General features: G+C 31.7%; 1 protein-coding gene across 1 annotated transcript in view; it reads left to right on the top strand.

Moving 5' to 3' along the window:
• LOC139526124 (uncharacterized) overlaps window positions 1–1,043 on the top strand; it is a gene marked incomplete in the record, with an annotated part of 22,805 nt that extends 21,762 nt beyond the window's left edge. The window contains 1 exon segment of the mRNA XM_071321265.1: window positions 852–1,043.
• Window positions 1,044–6,982: the final 5,939 nt, after the last annotated feature.

Below are 6,982 nucleotides of genomic sequence, written 5' to 3'. Positions count from 1 at the left end.
TCCCCACCCTCCATCGACCTACTTATAGCCTGCATTGCTTTCTTCTGTGCATAAACCAATATGCATTCCAAATGTTGCACACTTTCTAAATATATACGGCCGTCAATACAATATGAAATAATGTCGTTATTACAAACGAAAATTCAAATCATGCATAACTGTGTGAATAAACTCATCATAGATACCAGGACAAAATTTAGTATATACGCCACACGCGCGTTTCGTGAAACCATATGATTTAATAATTTGTTTAGGTTATTTAAGCTATTGATGATATGAATGTTGCTGATATGGTTGACTTTTGAATGTATATTAAATTACGCCTCTCACCATTGCTCACCATCAAATATATCTGCCATAATTGAATGTTCGTCTTTGCATCTGGACGTCAGAGTCAGTGTACCGAAATATTTTCCCTCTGCTGCAGACTAATTCAAGTTGATTCAATGAAATTTTTACGATGCCATGATGTTACACGTTAATGTGACAGAAACCTAACAAGACTTGAAAAATAATCCCAAAATGAATGAAAGTATGTTTTAAAATAAACTCTCCATAGCAATATTTTAACTAGGCTTTCAATTTTGTTCGCCAGACGGGCTTTTCGTCCACAAAATACTCATCAGTGACGCTCTAATCAACAAAGTTAAAAAGACAAAATAAAGTGCAAAGTTGAAGAGCATTGAGGATGCAAACTCCCTAAAGAGTTTGCCTTGCGAAGGTAATCTATTCAGGTTGTTTTTTATTCCATTATATTTGTAGGAATGATACCCAGCTTTGTTCTTTGTCTTGGTTTGATGTTAGCTGCTATCCAATGGACTTAAATGGAGGATAAATGAATGTGTTCGTATTGATGAAACTAACTGTACAACAAGGATTAATATCTCGGAAAATGATTATATCAATCAGATTGTTAGTTATTAGTCATTTAGTATTTGTATTCTCAAAAAGGGATGTTTTACACATGGTTATAAAAGCTGAAAATTACCATTGACATTTATTTGTATATAGACATAATGAATAAATATCTTTAAACAATTAAATTGTTAGAACGTATTTTCAAAGTTTTCATTGGCTGATTTATATCGTATCCCCTTTTGCAGAATTGCGAAGTCAATCACACTTGCATTTTGAATTAAACATTTGAAAATAGTTATAAAATCCCGTTATATACATAGATGTAAGAGTCATCTAGCCATAATGGAAATACTAGCCCTTAACATGTTCATATCTTCATTACATACGACAAAACAGTGTTACGCGTAACACAATACTAGAATGCTGTTAATATACCATGAAATGCTTGAGCATATTCAACAAGAATGAGATGTTGTTGTATAATTAATAGCGAGTATCACTCTACTATATTTTTTAGATTTTTAGTTTTTTTTTAAATTCAGCTTTAACTGCCTTTAAAAGAATTATTTCTTCTTTGACATGTAGAATGACATTTCTCATTCCGTATTAGACAAGGAGGTCTGATTTGATTTAGAACAAAAAAATTAACGAAAAAGAAATCAGATTGACAGCAACTGTTACAATAGACAACTATAGTCGCCGTCAGCTAAAATTCGTAGCGGTTATCGGTAAAAATAATCTAAACTATCAATCGCGTTCACTCGAGATATAGTTTTTCACATTCCATTCATAAATCGCAAAAAGAAAAACCACTACTGACCTACCTTTTAAGTGATCGCACTGTAATAATCCTGACCTTCACTTTTCATAGACGATTTTGAATGGTGGAATCAGCCATTGTTTTTACCGGAAGTGTTTCCGTGGAGTTCAATTTCATAAAATTTGCATAAAGCGCGGGAAACCTTATCACATCAATGAAAGGAACATTTCAGGAAACTGCGTACAGTAACGAATGTCATATGTAAACAAATGATCCTCATAGAAACGATGATGGCGGAATTACAATGGAAAATATTCTGGAAAAAGTGAAGGTCAGGATTATTACAGTGTGATCACTTAAAAGGTAGGTCAGTAGTGGTTTTTCTTTTTGCGATTTATGAATGGAATGTGAAAAACTATATCTCGAGTGAACGCGATTGATAGTTAAGATGATTTTTACCGATAACCGCTACGAATTTCAGCTGACGGCGACTATAGTAATTGACTTTTGATAGAAACATATATTTTTCATTTTTGTTTTGTCTTGCGATACTCCAATGTCTGTATTACTTATCGCATGTGATATGCAGCATATATTAACTTCCAACGAGAGTGGTTTACGGCATTTCTAAAGAACATAAAAAAGACTGACTGTCATTTTCTTAAAATGTAATATAAATTCATTTTCTGAAAGTGAACATCTACTTTGTCTACAAATGATCAAGAATTAGGTTATCACATTTATATGGGCCGTGTTTATTACAAAATTTAATGCACGAACGCAAAAATTAAATATAAATGCAACGCCGTTTCAGTAGAAACATATGGTTGATTTGAGTTAATATGTTATTATGATTTCATATATAGAAGAAGATTCACAATCAACAATCACATTAATACTGGAAATAAAACATTGATATTTGAAACAAGCATAATTAAACAATGTGTTTAATGTTTATGATTAACTTCGGTAAAGATGTGATAATAATTCACAAATATGTTTTATCCATCAGCTACATCTTGTAGTTTACTTTCTGAAAGCATCATTCTTTTTTATTTAAAATAATTAATCTTTCTCCATACTGTTGAATTATTTTAGGAAATTGCAAGTTTTTGTTATACGTGGTCCGTTTAAGATGACTTGAAGATTAAAAGTTTAATATATACATTTTTGTATGGAAGGCAGTCGGTACAAATGTGTCTCAATAACAAAAAAATTGCTACACCGTTACATTGTATGTCTACTGCATCTGTTTAAGAGACAAATACAATTGTAATACAATGGAGGATAAAGCCCATTTTATTTTATACTGTAAAAAATGCTAAACTAAGAGATAGCTTTATAGGAAATGTAATAAAACATATGCCAGTTTTTATGTCCTGGTAAGAAAATGAAAAAAATAAATATTTTCTTTGCCTATCAACCTCAAAAGAAGTAGAAAGCTAAGGGTCCTATTTTAAACAGGCATTAGAACTGAGAACCAGGGGACTCTTGATTTATTTATAAAATATATTCATAGAGATAGATTGTTTTTCTTTTTTGCTTTTTTTGTTTCTATGGTTTTGTTTGTTAAATGTATTTTGTGTATGTTTATATAATTTGTCACAAACTTATTGTTCAGAGTTTAAATGACAATAAATATTTGAATTTGAATTGAATTTGAATGTTAAACATTGTGGTACAGTAGCTGATTTGTTTTAAGTGGCAATGGCCGTAAAATATAGTCTACCACATATAAGGGGGAACAATTCGACCAAGTTTGAGAACTTACTGTACTTGTAAACCCGTCTCAGCAGTACTTGTTTTTACATGCTGTCATTTTGGTACGTTAGGAAAGAACGAAATGTCAAAGTACTTTAATGGCCATACAATAGTTGAATGATTACAATAAGGTAACAATAATGTTTACTATGCATGATTGCGAGAAATCCTACAATTAATAAGAGCTGTCAGTCAAACAGTTTCACAAAGAAATTCTGTTCACAAGGTACAATTTAACATTGTTGTTGGATATATGAACGATTCAAAGTCCTATAACTTCCAATACACTGGAATGCACTTTGTGATAATTATGTTATGGGCAACTAAACTTAACATGATGGAACACAATCATTTAAATTGTGAGAGCTTTCAATAAACGGCCTCAAAATAGTTCAGTTAACAACTTGCCATTGTTAGCAAACCTTCCTTGAAAATAGTTTAATCAAGCTGAAGGTATGTTTAGTTTATAAACATTAAGTGACAAATATTTCTACAAATACATAAGCTGTATACCATACTGTTACCTGTATTGTTGTGTTTTTTAATGAATAGATGAACAGGTAACTGTTTAACGTTCATTGTCAAACTAAATACATATTCAGGATGCACACACGTAAGTGCAACATAAATATAAACTCTCTTATGAACAAGACCAACACGCTGAGCCGGATTTTTAAAGTATTAGTTACAAGGTAACAGTCCAATGGAAGACATGTCACTCTAGCCGGACACATTATTCTGGCCCTAGCCGAACAGTCTTGTATCTTTCTTCTCAATGACGCGTGCTTAGCGGAGAACATGGAGGATCTGCACATACCAATGGCACAGTCTTTGCTTGAACCGAGCTGGGGTTCAAACGAACGATCTCCTGCACGTGAGGCAAACACGCTATCCTGTCAGCCCTGCGGTGGTGTCATTTTGACTGGTCCATGGACAGACAAACGAAGGCGATTACTATTAATATATAACCACATATAGTAATGTATTTATTAAGAGGAATGTCCGTTTAGGTGAAACATTTAAACATACCCCCGTGAAAATGGGATGCGGAAATGTAGGACTAATGCCGCTCGTGGATCATAAAAAAACAATCTCTCAATTGAGAAAAAGTTTGATAATTGGTGTCGGTTGGTTACTGTTTCCATGTGTTATATGATTTATTTTTAATTTTTAAGATTATGATATATTTTACGAAAATCAATAATGAAAATAGCTTTAGAGATAGATTTTCTGAAATCGTTTGCTCGAAATAAAACTCAGAGGTTATCTTGCATAAAATTAATGATTGCATTCAAAGAATTAGTTAAATCTTTGGATTCGATTTTGAAATTTCATTTGAATACTCGTTAGAAATGTTATTTATAAAATATTCAATTCTGTATTCAAATTTTGAATTGATTGTTTATTTTTATTTCGGTTTCCTTGTTTTTATGATTTAAAATCTCTCTTAAAATACAAATACTGGAAATTAATTTATAACTCAATGTTGATGATTTATAAGATGTTAAGAAACATTGAGAGATTTGGTCATTTAGCCAATGTACAGTTTCTTAAAATATGACATTTTGTAATCAATAAGCAATTTTCCGAATCACAATTATTTAATAACTAAAGTTACATTTTACAAAAATCGTGTTTTATAATTGGTATTAACTTTTCTGTCAATTAATACTTCTAGTACTCAGTCTGTAATTTCTCGATCTGTATTATCAATATGTAGCAGCCAACTTTATGTGTTTATCATGCATTAAGTCACAAAGATTGGAGAAGTAACAAACGTCTAAAACTTTTTCCCTGTTATGATGATGATTTCGATACTAGTTTTCAACATTTATTCAATAAGACCAATCTAAAGCAATGTAGATTGTAATGCTTTAACACATTTAACTGTTGAGTCTTTTGTAGATAAAACGTGCGCCAGGGATTCATTATTTTAAGCCTTGTCTTTTTAATGGGTGTTTTACACTGATATCGTAAAGTGGCGGTAAGGATATAGTTAGGTCATGTATGTCAGTCTATACAATGATAAAAGAAGATTTGGTATGAGTGCGTTTTTGTACATAAATTAGGCCGTTAGTTTTCTCGTTTGAATTGTTTTACATTATCATTTCGGGGCCTTTTATAGCTGACTATACGGTATGGGCTTTGTTTATTGTTGTAGGCTGTACGGCGACCTATAGTTGTTAATTTCTGTGTCATTTTGGTCTCTTGTGGAGAGTTATATCATTGGCAATCATACCACATCTTCTTTTTTTTTATATTCAATTGTTGTTTTATAGCTGTTGCAAGGCCTTAAATGAGTAAAAAAAAAGGTAAACTGGCAATGTCATGAGGAATGCGAATAAACGTTAACAATGTCCATATTTCTTCTTAATTTTACATAATATAATCCTTAGACAAACTTTCATTCGTTCATTGTATGTTCCCATGTAAATGTTAATAGGTCTTTTGATTGAGTTAAGCCATTTCAATTGATATTTTATAGTGTTTCTTTCTATGTTTTGATGTTACACTATCGTATTAGGTAAGGGTGAAGGTTTGTACCTTATAAAACGTTTATACCCGCTGCATTTGTTAGCACCTGTCCTTAGTCAGGAACCTAATTTTCAGTGGTTGTCATTTGTTGATGTGGTTCATAAGTGTTTCTCGTTCTTTTAATATAGTTAGACCGTTGGTTTTCCTGCTTGAATGTTTTTACACTATCATGTTTTGGGGCCCTTTATAGCTTGATGTTTGACCAAGGCTCTGTGTTGAAGACAATATTCTTGACCGATAATGGTTTACTTTTTACGAATTGTATCTTTGATTCAGAGTTATCTCTTTGCTGTCATGCCATATCTTCCTTATATCATTTTTAGGAATTATTAAATTTGTATCTTATACCGTTGATGTATTCCATGATGAATTCTTTAATTCATTTAATATGTCAAGCTTAAGGTTGAAGTTTAAAAAATTAGGGCAAAAGATACCAAAGGGACAATCAAAACTGGTAATTCAAAGACAGTCGATAAATAACTAGAAAAGACATATAAAAAACCAGAAGGTCAAGCTTCAGGCCAGCAGAAGATACAAAATGATCTGACAATGCCATGGCAACAAAACGAAACATTACCAAATGAACTAAAAACTTAATACGAACCATAGAAAAACCCGGAGTGACCTCAGATGCTCTTAAAGAGAATCATGGATCGGGATTATCTGTTATTATCTGTGTTTATAAAAGAAGTTGTATGATATAGATATTCGATGGGATTCTCTGATTCACGTTGTCCTTGTGATTGCTTATTATTTTGTTTTGAGTAAATTCAATGTATATATCGATTCCTCCTCCGTCAGTGGTTTTTTTGCCTAAAGAGAGAAAATTGAGAATTTCATGGTTATCTGGAAATGGTTGATTGATTGGTTCATTATATTGATGAGATAAATAAACTGTTTTATCTTATTGGATTGAAAAATCAAACAATTTTATTGTGGTTCAATTAAACAAATCAATTTGCGTACATTTCTAATTTCAACATAGAGTATAAATTAATTGACGTTGACTTGCAATTTCAATAAAATGTAACATGTATCTTGTTTACATTTGATCGTCAGATGAGAGTT

This window comes from Mytilus edulis, chromosome 6 (genome assembly GCF_963676685.1).
Source record: "Mytilus edulis chromosome 6, xbMytEdul2.2, whole genome shotgun sequence".
NCBI classification, from domain to species: Eukaryota; Metazoa; Mollusca; class Bivalvia; order Mytilida; family Mytilidae; genus Mytilus; species Mytilus edulis.
This window is presented reverse-complemented; position numbering and strand designations above follow the sequence as displayed.